The 15875-nt window shown below is 36.6% G+C and overlaps 1 pseudogene; it reads left to right on the top strand.

The window, feature by feature from the left end:
- The first annotated feature begins 15118 nt into the window (after nucleotides 1-15118).
- Nucleotides 15119-15463, top strand: LOC123939746 (annotated as a pseudogene).
- Nucleotides 15464-15875: the final 412 nt, after the last annotated feature.

Here is a 15875-nt window from a genome sequence, read left to right as displayed (position 1 = left end):
ATTTGCTACATAGAAAAATAGATCACAAAGAGGAAATCTGTAAATAAGAATACAGAATATGCAAAACAAAAATGGCAACCAAGAGCATGACCAAAGAAAAATTCCCACATTAGAAAGGGAATTTAGATAGGAAAGCAGAAACTAACAAAATACAGTGGGATAAAATTGTTAAAATCTCAATAGAAAAAAATGATTAAATATCTCTAGAAGAACTCATTCCCTAATGAGCAGAAATTGGACACTATTCTATATATATTTCCATATATGACCTTACTTAGTCTCAATCCTCACTATTATAAAATTGTGAGATAAGCCCTATCATATCCACTCGGTGCTTGATGAAATTTAAGTTGCAAAGGATTTAAACAATACAACTGATAGAATCGCCAAACTTCTATTTGAACCTAGGCCCACCCAAAAACAAAATCTGCATGCTTTCAATTGTCCCATTTAAGAAAGTGAAATGAAAGAACAGCTTGCCAGAAGTTTGCATAAAAAGTAGAGCTCCATTACAACACTGTTGCTGTTGATGTGAACTTGCAATGACCATGGAAACTAAATACTCATTATACAGATAAGGGAATAGGAACACTGTCCTCTCCTCTTCCCACTGAGTGACTTTCCACTAACATGAGCCAAAACTGGCTTTTAATTAATCCACACTCAGCAAATGAATAGTGTCCTAAAGTCAAAGAATCCTCCCCTCTGTGCTCCTTATAATAGACAAACCTAAAAGACAGGTAAATAGTCATAGACTTCTCTGCAACTAATAAAAGGATATATTCAGTATTATTAAGACAAGTTGAAACATGGTATTGGAAAGATATTTTAGCAAAACTATTTCTAACGATTTCCAACTGCCAAACCACTAGCTTCCTTTAATTTGGGCTTTCCCTTGTTAATGCACAACATTCTTAGTGGTTGGAAAATGTTCAAAGAAAAACCAAGAGAAGAAAAAAAAATAAGTAAAACAAAACATTTTTTCTTTTTTTTAATGCCAAAGAGCAGGAAAAATATAGAATAATTTAAACAAACATAAATTTTGGTGCAAAAGAAGATGAGATATAATATTCTTTCTCTTTCCCAAATCCACAAGCTACAATACATTGGCTTGGGGAGGAAAGTCTTGGCATAGGATGCAAGAGCTTGCTTGTTGTGGTGGGTTACCTAGTATTAACATTGACATTGAATGAAGTCTTTTTTCTGAGTTACCAAATTGTGACTAAGTAAATGTTTATTGTACACAGACCAGTCATTAAAACTAAAACCAAACCAAAAAAGCCCACAAAACTTTATTCAGTATCAATTGTATGTGCTGTGGGTTGAATCCTATCTCCCCTCTCCCACCAATTCCTTAGTACCTCACAATGTGACTTTATTCGTAAATACAGTCATTGTAAATGTAATTAGCCAAATGAGGTTGAAATCCTACTGGAGTAGGGTGGGCCCTTAATCTGGTATGACGGGTGTCCCATACAAGGGGGAAATTTGGAATTAGACATACAGGGAGAACATTATAAGAAGATGAAGGCAAAGATCAAAATAATACAGCAGAAGCCAAGGTATGCCAAAGTTTGCCAGGAAACCTCCAAAAGCTAGAGGAGAGCTGTGGAAACAATTCTCCCTCATAGCCATCAGAAAGAACCAACTCTGTTGACATCTTGGATCTGGGTGGGACCTCTAGGCTCTAGAACTGTGGGACAATAAATTTCTGTTGTCTTAGCACCCAATCTGTGCTTTGTTATGCAGCCTGAGGAAACAAATACCATGTTTAAGAAACTATTCCTTGGGAAGAGGGGTGTTTATGCGAAGATGATTCACAGATGTAAACAACAGACCACAATATAGGTATCACCAACAAATACACTCCCTGGGTGAGGAAAAGAGGAGTGAACTGGAGAGAAAAACTGAGAGGCCAACAGCTGTACACTCTGGCCGGAGAATGTGTTCAGGGGCCCATATCATCAATCACTTTTTTTTTTTTAAGATTTTATTTATTTATTTGACAGACAGAGATCACAAGTAGGCAGAGAGGCAGGCAGAGAGAGAGAGGGGGAAGCAGGCTCCCTTCTGAGCAGAAGCCCAATGCGGGACTTGATCCCAGGACCCTGAGATCATGACCTGAGCCAAAGGCAGAGGCTTAACCCACTGAGCCACCCAGGCACCCTCTATAATCACTTTTAATATCAGGCTGTTTCAGTTTTGACATTATTAGGCTTATTGAACAGTGAAAAGCCAAAGAGCTTTTCTGGTGCCTGTAAGTATATTTGAGACGGTGGCAAACAAAAAATGTCAATCCATATAAGTACCATCACAAAATGAAAAATCAATAAAATTTTGATTGGGTATCTATACATGTAACATGTGAGCTTGGTTAACTTGAAGTTGATATTCAAAAGTAGTTTATAATAATTGAAAAGTATTTGAAGGGTATATTACGTTTGCTTCGGCATGAACTCCAAAAATTGTATGATAATTTTCAAGAAATAAAAAACCAAGCACAAACTAAACATAACTCAATCATGGTCCAAGTAGCAATTGCAGAAAAAAAATTACACAAAATTCTGTCAACATTTTATAGCACACACTGATACTTGATTTGAAGTGTGGTTGTGTTTTAATATACATATATATGGTATTACAAAGGATAGCTAAGAATAACAATGCCTAGAACACAAGTTGCTCCTAATGATATGGAACATATCAGGGGTCAAAGGGAATATTCAATGATGAAACTGTCACTACTCTTCTTATAGATTTTTGAAAATCTAATTAAAAACACTTAAAAATGCTAATGTTTTGCCAAGCATATACATTATTAGCAAGCTGGGAATGGTTCACCTTAACCCATATAATAAGGATTTTAATATTTTCAAGTAAAAGTTATAAAATAAGTAAGTCACAGCAATGATAAGTAAAGCATAGGGAATGCAGTTAATAATACTGTAAAAACTGTATGGTGACAGATGGTAACTACACTTATTGTAGTGAACATTTTATCATGTACATAACTGTCAAATCATGATGTTGTAAACCTGAAATTATTATAATATTTTGCCAGCCATACTTCAATTTAAAATAATAAAAAAGACTGAAAACATAAGATATTTGTATAAACTTTAAATGCAAAAATGAAAATTTTCATGGATTTTTTTTTTAATAATCGAACAAGGCAGTGCCTCAAAATCTCCCCAGATTTTAAATGAGTGCAACACGTGGCAAAAATAAGAAATCAAGATTGGTTTCCTAGAGTGATTTTCAATGAAAAAATGTTGACTTTCCAAATTTAACAGAAAGGCCAGAAGACATCCTAGACTATTTCAATTGAGTGAACTTAATGTTCTTTGAATGTCTCTTGTTACTAATACTCTCATAAAACCAAATATTTTGATTTGAAGAAAGTTGTTTTTGTCTCCTTTGCAAAAGTGTTTTCTTTGATTAAAATAATGCTGATTATAAGTATTTATGAATATTTTGGCCTTAAAAAATTGTCATTGATATTTGTATTGGCTCTCAATCCCCATCTCATCTTCCTTCTATTTGAAGGTTAAACCATGTCTCCAAGCTTTCTTGAAGCTTGACTATTGGAAGTGAATCAGGGTCATCTAGGCAGAGGCCCTCAAGCCAAAGCAGAAGGCAGATTATGACAATTAGACAATTTCCCTCAACTTCTTAATGTTGTTGCTCCTTTGGAAGATCAAAGAGGTAACAGGGTTCACTCTTCAGCAACCTAGGGTGTCAATAAAAAGAAACTTAATGATCTGGCTCCCTTTCTGTTTGAATGAGGCTTTAGAAATTCATTTTTTTAGGTTTCTAGTGTTGAAAGGAACCTGACTTCAATGGTGTTCATAAACGCATAACTTCCTTTTTGGATCCATTTTAGAACGTGTTCCTTCAACCTTTCCAGTGCCTATACTCCTACTTTACACCTAGTTCCTACTTATGTCTCTTTTTCCATAAGATACTTAACATGGTTTGTTCTCTAAACTGAATGTTTACTAATACATACATTTAAATAAAAATACATCAGTGTATATCATTGAAAGATTGAGAAATATATTCTCATTGCTTTATTCATCCAATTTCCAAATGATATTAAAGATTGATATGAACTAAAAGTCTTTGACTATGGACCATTGCATATATGATGTGGAAATCATGGATGAAGCTTTAAAGATGATAATGAGTGAAAATCAGTAACAACAAACGGGAAATAAAAAATACATTTTCTAGAGTCTTTTAAAATAGTTTTTAAAAAGCCATGTTTATATCAACTCAACTCATTTTCCAGAAAATTGCCAAGACCTCATTTACAAAGTCATGAGATTTTGCAGTAGCCTTCCTGTGAGGGAAAGGAAGGAGAGTGGGGAGAAGAGAAACAATAATTCACTGCTACCATGGTTCTTTCTCTTAAAGAAACACAATTCAGAAGGACCTCATGTGTCATCAGTTCCAACCAGGTTCAGGGTCTCATTAAATCTACATGACTCTTCCTTCACAAACACAACTCAGAACTCTATTCGTGTTCCAGAATAATGATTCTTATATGTCAATAATGTGCAAAAACTGGAAAATGTTAATGCTGGTATTTGACTGTAATGATCACCTTGCTCAAGGCCGGAGATCTGTTTAGACCAAACTAGAATCTTGATTTCATTTTAACTGGTTCTATTAGTCACATTGTCTCCTGTGGTCAGCAGATCTTGTTTAATTAATTTAAAAGAGTCTTTCAAGAATGAGCCTAGCTGTTAGGTGCTATGTGGAGGCATACCCACCCTTCCAGCATTTGTAAAACAATGAGTAAATATGGAGCTAGTAAAGCTCTTTGTGCTGCACTTTCCCTTCTGTGTGTAGACTTGGCTCACATCCGATTGCAGGAGACACCTCAGTGTTCTCCAACTAGCAGATTCGGAGTCTCTCTTACCTGGAGCTCAGTACCTGATAAACTTCCTCATGGGCTAACAAAAGTAACTTCATCACTGCCCTTCTCCCTTACCAAGTCTAAAGATCACTTTTCTAGTGCTCATTTCCTACCCTTGGATTGGCTGTTTTTCAGGATGACTGGACTGGACATTTCCAACTCTCATCATAGAAAATAACCCTTTCTCTATACAGAGTTTGGCTGTGTCTTTGGACTCACAAACATAATCCTTCACAATACATGAAATATCACTACATTTGTCCATCGCTGAGTTACTTCTTATCAAAGTAACTCCATGAATGGGTCCTTAATCGTAGATTCTACAGTAAAACTTTGGCAAGCCCTGTCAGGTCGTCTTTATGGTCCCTCAGCTAGCATGGAATCCAAATTCATCACAACACCCTTGCTTTCCGTATCTTGAGCAAATTCTAGAACAAGGACACATACACAACATATTTGCCAAGAAACAATAAATGTAATTAAGGGAAGTGCAGTCTAAATCCATATTTATAAAAGAAACATTTCTAAGCAGGATTCTAATCTTCAGACATAGTGAATGAAGAGTCTTGTATATTATCAAGTAGCACAGTTTAGTTTCTTGGAGCCAGGATGTCTGGACAGTCAGCATCCCAGAATGGGCACTTTGCTTAAACATTGCATAACTGAAAACCTATTAAAGTGATTATCTACAAACAATAAACTTCCCTGTTCTGAAGGTAACTTTAAGTTTCAAACCCAAACTTCATAAACCTAGTTTATAGCTTTCAAGTGTTTTTTTTTTTCCATTTTCTAATCATCAAAATTTTTTAAAAAGACAAAAACAAAAAACAAAATAAAAAATCCCCTGGTGTCCAGAAACAGCTATTACACACAGAAACCTTGAACTTTTGGAGAAGATGAGGTATTGAAGAGGAACAGCCAGCCTGGAGGGAGCAAGACCAGTCACCAGACAGAAACAGCACACATAAAATGCATTGACCTGTAATGGTTTGGTCCTCCCAGTTTTTAGTTGTAGTTCAGCTGTCATATAGAGGTAGTGATCTGCATAATCAGCAAATTCCAATCATGTTTATCTTATTCAGTAATTATGTTCCATATTAGTTTACTAGGGCTACCAAAACAAAGCACCACAGACGAGGTGACTTAAACAATAGAAATTTATTTTCTCTCCATTCTGGAGGCTGGAAGTCTGAGATTAGTGTGTTGGCAGAATTAGTTTCTTCTGAGGCCTCTCTCATTAGTTTGCAGGTCGCCAACTTAATCTTCACATGACTTTTATCTTTTTTTTTGGACTTATGTGTCTGGGTCTTAATCTCTTTTTAGGGACACTAGTCTTATTGGATTAGGGCCCACCCTAACTTTATCTGTTTAATTACCTTTTTTACATACTACCCAAATATAGTCACATTTGAGGTACTGAGTGTTACTGTGGGGGACATAATTCAACCCATAACATGTTCCTTGTTCTGATTTGTCTTTTATCCCTTTAATTTCCCTAAAATTGTCAGCCTTCTTTTAGCCAAATTAATGTAGATATTGAAATAAATATATTGGTGTATCTTCTCTCTGTTTATGCAATACCAGTATTTAAAATTCATATTCTACAATGCTTTTTGTTTCCTGTGGTCTTTTCTCTCCAAAATGAATTGTAACAATATTAAATGTCAAGACCATTATTCAGGAAATTGGAATATAATGAATATATAACTACTGCATGAGATAAATGCATTGAACATTTTTTAAAAATATTTTATTTATTTATTTGACAGAGATCACAAGTAGACCAAGAGGCCTGCAGAGGTAGAGAGAGAGAAGGAAACGGGCTCCCTCCTGAGCAGAGAGCCTGATGCTGGACTCCATCCCAGGACCCTGAAATCATGACATTAGCCGACGGCAGAGGCTTAACCCACTGAACCACCCAGGTGTCCCTGCACTGAACATTTTGATCATGACTTATTTTGACCATGAAGGATGTACATACTATTTTCTGCTATCACAAATGACTTAATAAATAAACATACACAGACATACTTTTGAGTACTTTTTTTTTTTTACTTTTGAGTACATTTAATTACCCTATAAGATTAATTCCTAGGAAGGCACATTACTATTTCTAAGAATGTCTACATTTCTAAGGTTTTTAAAATATTCCTCCAAAATTGCTTTTCAGAATAAAGTTATTATACATATCACACCACAGTAAATTACTAGTTACAAAAATAAGTAAGAACCTTTTCATGATGACATGCAAAACAGGGTGCTTAATGTTCAAGTAGCATTTCATCATTTAACTTGATAATACTTTGGCATTTTGTTTAGGTTTTTCACCTATAAATATCCTTTGCCAATTTTTCTATTGACATGTTATGTTTATCTAATTGATCTGTACAAAGTTATCATAAAAGTCAATTTGAAAACTGACTATAGTGGCTTGCCCACACTTCCATTTCAGTAACGAAAATTTACCCACTTGAATTATCCATAGTTTATTTTATAGGAAAAGGCATCATAAATTTTTTTTGTAGATATACCACATTTTGCTTATTTACAGTTTAATTTTTTGATATTTGTTTCTCATCATTTTTGTTTTGTTTTGTTTTAAATTTTAATTTCTTATTAACATATACTGTATTATTAACCCCAGGGGTGCAGGTCTGTGAATCGCCACGTTTACACACTTCACAGCCCTCATCATAGCACATACCCACCCCAATGTCCATAATCCAACCACCCTCTCCCTATCTCCCTCCCCCTGACAACCCTCTGTTTTGTGAGATTGAGTCTCTTATGGTTTGTCTCCCTCCCGATCCCATCTTGCTTTGTTTTTCCTTCCCTACCACCCAACTTCCCCACGTTGCCTCTCAAATTCTTCATATCAGGGAGATCATATGATAATTGTCTTTCTCTGATTGATTTATTTCGCCCAGCATAATATCCTCTAGTTCCATCTGTGTCATTGCAAAATGCAAGATTTCATTTCTTTTGATGGCTGCATAATATTTCATTGTATATACATACCACATCTTCTTTATCCATTCATCTGTTGATGGACATCTAGTTTGTTCTTCCCATAGTTTGGCTATTGTGGACATCGCTACTATAAACATTTGGGTGCATGTGCCCCTTCGGATCACTGTATTTGTATCTTTAGGGTAAATACCCAGTAGTGCAATTGCTGGGTCATAGGGTAGCTCTAGTTTCAACTTTTTGAGGAACCTCCATGCTGTTTTCCAGAGTGGTTGCACCAGCTTGCATTCCCACCAGCAGTGTAGGAGGGTTCCCCTTTCTCCACATCCTTGCCAGCATCTGTCATTTCCTGACTTGTTAATTTTAGCCATTCTGACTGGTGTGAGGTGGTATCTCATTGTGGTTTTGATTTGTATTTCCCTGATGCCGAGTGATAAGGAGCACTTTTTCATGTGTCTGTTGGCCATCTGGATGTCTTCTTTGTAGAAATGTCTCTTCATGTCCTCTGCCCATTTCTTGATTGGATTCTTTGTTCTTTTGGTGTTGAGTTTGATAAATTCTTTATAGATTTTGGATACTAGCCCTTTATCTGACATGTCATTTGCAAATATCTTCTCCCATTCTATCAGTTGTCTTTTGGTTTTGTTGCCTGTTTCCTCTGCTGTGCAAAAGCTTTTGATCTTGATGAAGTCCCAGTAGTTCATTTTTGCCCTTGCTTCCCTTGCCTTTGGCAATGTTTCAAGAAGAAGTTGCTGCAGCTGAGGTCGAAGAAGTTGCTGCCTGTGTTCTCCTCAAGGATTTGGTTGGATTCCTGTCTTACATTGAGGACCTTCATCTATTTTGAGTCTAATTTCATGTGTGGTGTAAAGAAATGGTCTAGTTTCGTTTTTCTGCATATGGCTGTCCAATTTTCCCAGCACCATTTGTTGAAAAGACTCTTTTTTCCATTGGACATTCTTTCCTGCTTTGTCAAAGAATAGTTGACCATAGAGTCGAGGGTCTATACTGGGCTCTCTATTCTGTTCCATGATGTATGTGTTGTTTTGGCACCATAGAACTTTTGAAACACGTTCTGTAAAAAATAATTGCCTACATTTACAGAGTACATATACCTATTTCATACATATTTCTTTAGGAGATAAAGTTCAGGAGAGTTCTGTTAAGTCTTTGTCCCCTTCATTTGCTATTTTAATAAAAAAATAAGTTCTCTCTCTCCCTCTCCTGCTCATCCTCTTTGTGCTCTCTCTCTCTCTCTCTGTGTGTGTCAAATAAGTAAATACAGGGGTGCCTGGATGGCTCAGTGGGTTAGGTCTCTCCCTTCAGCATAGGTCATGATCTCAGGATCCTGGGATCGAGCCCTGTATTGGGCTCCCTGCCTAGCAGGGAGCCCCTCTCTCTCTGCCTGCCTCTCTGACTCCTTGTGATCTCTTTCTCTCTGTCAAATAAATAAATAAAGTCTTTTAAAAAATAAGTCAATAAAATAAATGCTGTAGGGAAAATTGGATAGGGCCCACTCTATCCAATGTATGGAGTATGGAGGTTCCTCAAAAAGTTGAGTCACACTAGCAATCACACTGCCGGGCATTTGCCATAAAGATACAAGTGTAGTGATCTGAAGGGGCACATGCACCTGAATGTTTATAGTAGCATTGGCCACAATAGCCAAACTATGCAAAGAACCTAGATATCCATCAGCAGATGAATGGATAAAGAAGATGTGACATATGTGTGTATATGTGTGGGTGTGTGTGGGGTGTGAAAGAGCCACATCTGTTTCTCCCTCTGCTGCTACCCCTGCTTGTCCCCTCCCCATATCAAATAAATAAATAAAAATCTTTAAAAAAAGAAAAAGCAAATAAATGTTATCTTATAATTTTATTTTTTTTTTCTTGCTTTAAATCAGGGAACTCTACATTTCTTTTAAGAAAGTTAGAGAAATGGATATATACATATATGTATATATGTATATATATGTATATGTATATATATATACATATATGTATATATATGTATATATGTATATATATGTATATATATATATATATACACTCCCACACCCACAACCACACACATATCTACATATATATATATACATACACATACATACAATGGAATATTATGCAGCCATCAAAAGAAACAAAATCTGGCCATTTGCAATGATGTGAATGGAACTAGAAGGTGTTATGCTGGGTGAAATAAGTCAATCAGAGAAAGATAGTTATCATATGATTTCTCTGATATGAGGAATTTGAGAGATAAGATGGGGGGTTATGGGGGGAGGGAGGGAAAAATGAAACAAGATGAGATCTGGAGGGAAACAAAACATAGGGGACTCTTAATCTCACAAAACAAACTGAGGGTTGCTGGAGGGAGGTAGATGGGAGGGATAACATGGCTGGGTGATGGACATTTGGGAAGGTATGTGTTATGGTAAGTGCTGTGAAATGTGTAAGCCTAATGATTCACAGACTTGTATCCCTGGGGCAACTAATACATTAAATGTTAAAATAATAATAATAATAATAATAACTTTTTTTTTTTTTTAAATGTGGAGGAAGTGCCTGGGTGGCTCAGTCAGTTAATCATCTGCCTTCAGTTTAGATCATGATCCCAGTGTCCTGGGATGGAGTCCAGCATCCGGCTCTCTCCATATCAGGAGAGCCACATCTCTTCTCCCTCTGCTGCTACCCCTGCCTGCTTGTCCTCCCCCCCATATCAAATAAATAAATAAAAATCTTTAAAAAAAGAAAAAGCAAATAAATGTTATCTTATAATTTCATTTTTTTTTCTTGCTTTAAATCAGGGAACTCTACATTTCTTTTAAGAAAGTTAGAGAAAAGGAGTTGCTTTATTTTCATCCTCTAAGTGAGAGTAGGCCCGCTTTACTGTTGACATGGGAAACTCCTTTATGGGACAGTCATGGCTATATAGTATCAGGGCAAGGGCAATATAGAAAGATTAGTTAGATGCAATAAGAATACATCAAGGAAGAGGAAAAAGATATGTGGCAAGGGCTGGAGGCCATAAGAAATATAGAATTATTGATGGAGATAAGATACTTAGGGAAGGAGATGATGGTCCTTAATATCAGAGAGGTTGTCATTCAGATAGGTCAAGCTTACCCTAAATGACTGCTTAACAGTTTTGTTTCTTAAAATTCACCTGAGTGAAGTCATAACGTATTTGTCTTTCTCTGACTGACCTATTTTGCTTAGCATAATACACTCTAGTCCCAACCACATCATTGCAAATGGCAAGATTTCATCCTTTTTGATGGCTGATACTCCATTGTATATATCTCCTACATCTTTATCTATTCATCAGAACCAAAAACAGAAGAACATAGGGGAAGGGAAGGGACAATAAAATAAGATGAAAATAGGGAGGCAAACCATAAGGGATGCTGAACTCTAGGAAAAGAAATCAGGGTTGCTGGAGGGGAGGTGGGGGGTAGGAATAATTGGGTGACAGACATTAAGGAGGACACTTGATGTAATGAGCACTGGGTGCTGTATGCAAGCAATGATTCACTAAATTCCACCTCTGAAACTAATATAAATCATCAGTAAAAATTAAAGAAAGGTAGGAATTGTTTTAATATAAGATGATCCTTCTAAAATTAGAGCTTTTAAAATAACGAAGTGTACAGGTTTCCTTCTTGTGTAATGAAACGCCTTTCACCAAAATCATTCGAACTATAACTATATGATAGTCCTTCAGTGATAATTTAGGTTTACTTATAATCCATAGCAATGGCTAAAATCAGGATAAATGGCTACTTAGATCATTTTTAACTCATTGATTCTCAGTTCATCCTCAGATAATTTGGCTGTGTTTTCCTATGGTTTCATGGAAAATAACAGGAAGCATTTTATTTATTGCAATATATTAAAATATAGAAATTTGCCAAAGGAAAAATTATAATATGATTTGTCCCTCTTTATAATTACTGAAATCTTGAGAACATGTTTTCATTAAATCTGATGATATGATTTAACTGGTGATAAGGCAATTATATTAAGTTCAAAGGAAGCACATAAAATCATCTTTTGTAAAATAAATGTTTGGAGCATGTTTTAATGGTGATATTTTATTACAAAACATACACATAAATAACAAGGTGAAAAATGGGATAATACTTAGTCTGTGTGGCTCCAAGAAAAACTAATTGTTGCAAAAAAATGTATCATAAATATTAAATCATTTCCTTTGTTTTCTCCTAACCCTCTGTTCCTGTAAGCTTTCCACATGGAGACTAAAGTCATGCATCCTAAATATTCCAGGATAACAGGGAGCAAGTAATGTATTCCTTTAACCAGGAAACTACTGAGAAACAATCAGGCTTGGAAATCCAGGTATGGTAGATAAAGGCTCTTCCTCATTTCCCTTGAAATATCAAGAACCAAGCCTAGAAGTTACAGGTTGTGTGTATATTGCTGTTTTTCTCAGTATGAAGAACCTACTGCTTCCATAGTGATATTAAAAATAGTTTTGTTGGGGCACCTGTGTGGCACAGTCAGCTATGCAGCCAACTTTTGGTTTTGGCTCAGGTCATCATCTCAGGACCATGAGATAGAGACACAACTCAAGTTCTGGCTCATCACGGAATCTGCTTTGGCTTGTCATCTCCCTCTTCCTCTGCCCCTCCTGCTTACAGTCTCTCTTTCTAAAATAAATAAATAAATCTTTAAAAAAATAATAATTTCACAGAATGACCTTTATATTAGTAGAAAATTATAGATAGCAATGATATTGAAAACAATGTGTCCATATTCAAATTAATATAAGGAATTTTTAAATTAACATATAATGCATTATTTGTCTCAGGGGTACAGGTCTGTAAATCATCAGGCTTACACAATTCACAGCACTGACCATAGCACATACATTCCCCAATGTCCATAACACACCCCCCTATCCCTCCCCTAACTCCTCTCTAGCAGCCCTCAGCTTGTTTCCTGAGATTAAGAGTCTTTTATGGTTTGTCTCCCTCCCCTGTCCCATCTTGTTTCATTTTTTCCCTCCCTTACCCCCCACAACCCCCTACCCTGCTTCTCAACTTCCTCATATCAGAGAGATCATATGATAATTGTCTTTCTCTGATTGACTTATTTCACCCAGCATAATACCCTCTAGTTCCATCTGTGTCACTGCAAAATGCAAGATTTCATTTCTTTTGATGGCTGCATAATATTTCATTGTATATACATACCACATCTTCTTTATCCATTCATCTGTTGATGGACATCTAGATTCTTTCCATAGTTTGGCTATTGTGGACATTGCTACTATAAACATTTGGGTGCATGTGCCCCTTCGGATCACTGTATTTGTATCTTTAGGGTAAATACCCAGTAGTGCAATTGCTGGGTCATAGGGTAGCTCTAGTTTCAACTTTTTCAGGAATCTCCATGCTGTTTTCCAGAGTGGTTGCACCAGCTTGCATTCCCACCAGCAGCGTAGGAGGGTTCCCCTTTCTCCACATCCTTGCCAGCATCTGTCATTTCCTGACTTGTTAATTTTAGCCATTCTGACTGGTGTGAGGTGGTATCTCATTGTGGTTTTGATTTGTATTTCCCTGATGCCGAGTGATGTGGAGAATTTTTTCATGTGTCTGCTGGCCATCTGGATGTCTGAAATGTCTGTTCATGTCTTCTGCCCATTTCTTGATTGGCTTCTTTGTTCTTTTGGTGTTGAGTTTGATAAGTTCTTTACAGATTTTGGATACTAGCCCTTTATCTGACATGTCATTTGCAAATATCTTCTCCCATTCTATCAGTTGTCTTTTGGTTTTGTTGCCCGTTTCCTCTGCTGTGCAAAAGCTTTTGATCTTGATGAAGTCCCAGTAGTTCATTTTTGCGCTTGCTTCCCTTGCCTTTGGTGATGTTCCTAGGAAGAAGTTGCTGCAGCTGAGGTCGAAGAGGTTGCTGCCTGTGTTCTCCTCAAGGATTTGGATGGATTCCTGTCTCACATTAAGGTCCTTCATCCATTTTGAGTCTAATTTCGTGTGTGGTGTAAGGAAATGGTCCAGTTTCATTTTTTTTTTTTTTTTTTTTTGCATGTGGATGTCCAATTTTCTGAACACCATTTGTTGAAGAGCCTGTTTTTTCTCCATTGGACATTCTTTCCTGCTTTATGGAAAATTAGTTGACCATAGAGTTGAGGGTCTATTTATGGGCTCTCTATTCGGTTCCATTGATCTACGTGTCTGTTTTTGTGCCAGTACCATACTGTCTTGATGATGACAGCTTTTCTTTTTTTTTAAAAGATTTTATTTGTTTGACAGACAGAGATCACAAGTAGGCGGAGGAGCAGGCAGAGAGAGGGAAGGGGAAGCAGGCTCCCCACTGAGTAGAGAACATGATGCAGGGCTCAATCCCAGGACCCTGAGATCATTACCTGAACAGAAGGCAGAGGCCTTAACCCACTGAGCCACCCAAGTGTTCCAGATAATGACAACTTTGTAATAGAAGTCTGTAGTTGTGATGCCACCAACTTTGGCATTCTTTTTCAATATTCCTCTGGCTATTCGAGGTCTTTTCTGGTTCCATATAAATTTTAGGATTATTTGTTCCATTTCTTTGAAAATAATGGATGGGATTTTGATAGGGATTTTATTAAATGTGTAGATTGCTCTAGATAGTATAGACATTTTCACAATATTTGTTCTTCCAATCCATGAGCATAGAACATTTTTCCATTTCTCCATCTTCCTCAATTTCTTACATGAGTACTTTAAAATTTTCTAAGTAGATTCTTTGCCTGTTTGGTTAGGTTTATTCCTAAAACCTCCATACTGTTTTCCAGAGGGCCTACACCAGCTTGCCTTCCAACTAACAGCGTAGCCAGGTTGCCCTTTCTTCACATCCTCGCCAACATCTATCATTTCTTGACTTCTTAATTTTAACCATTCTGACTGGTGTGAGGAAATATCTCACTGTGGTTTTGGAAACAGTCAACAAAGCCAAAAGACAACTGACAGAATGGGAGGAGGTATTTTTTTTTTTAACACTACTGTTATAATCTAGTAATGATTCTGTTCATTTAAGTACATGTTCAAAACAACCATTTAATTTTGATGGTATTACTATTTAAAATTTCATTTTTGTTTTGGTGACTGTTGGTGGTGGCCACATGGCTGTGTGCTACAGTCATGAGCATTGGTGGCTGCCACCTTTGGGCTGGGCTGGACCATCCATTTAGAGGAGGCTGAGGAGTTAAGCCACAGCCATGGCCAGTACAGTATTATCATCCAGACTGACCATTGTTTCTGCAGGATTTGCAGGGTGTTATATTTTGCAAGTCATGAAACACACGGAGCCTCAAGTAAAACAAGTTTTTCAAAGCCCACCAAAATCTGTCTTCAGTGGTGGTTATTATAGAGATGGATTTGAACCCCAAAAGACTAAGTGAGAAGTAGTATTAATGCTAGGCACAAGCCCTGCTACCTATAAAGAAAAAGTATGAGGTGCTCATTGACAGATTATGCTTTTAAGTCACCTGGATGAGGAAGGATCTCCTTGCGCAGCAGCCAAAATCAATGAAGCTAAAGATTTACTAGAAAGTCAAGCTTAAAAAAAAATGAAGTAAAGATGTGATGAGTTTTAAGTTCTTATTAGTCTATGTATATAAGTGCCAGATCTTTTTTAATAAAATGCCTCAAAAAATAAGAAAAAATTCCATTTTTAAACTTGATGTTCATTTCTTGCTGTGGCATGGGACGGTGGTAATTTGGCAGATTCAAGGCCCAGATTTTCACTTAAGTGCAGAAGAGCATTACAACACAATCATTTTCTTAAAATCAATTACTAAGCTTTTCTAAGCCAAACTTTTCCTCCAGGCTTTATCTGAGGATCCTTCCCACTTGAAATTTCATGGCAACCCTACAGTTTATAGAAATGTGTAGCTGAAATAACTTATATATGAGCTAGGGATAGAGAAATCCTGGAAGAGGAAAAAATCTGTGTAGATATAGGGCCATGAGAAA

The sequence above is a fragment of the Meles meles genome, chromosome 4 (assembly GCF_922984935.1).
Source record: "Meles meles chromosome 4, mMelMel3.1 paternal haplotype, whole genome shotgun sequence".
In the NCBI taxonomy this organism is placed as follows: domain Eukaryota; kingdom Metazoa; phylum Chordata; class Mammalia; order Carnivora; family Mustelidae; genus Meles; species Meles meles.
The sequence above is the reverse complement of the archived record's forward strand: the minus strand, read 5'-3'. Positions and strand labels throughout refer to the sequence as shown.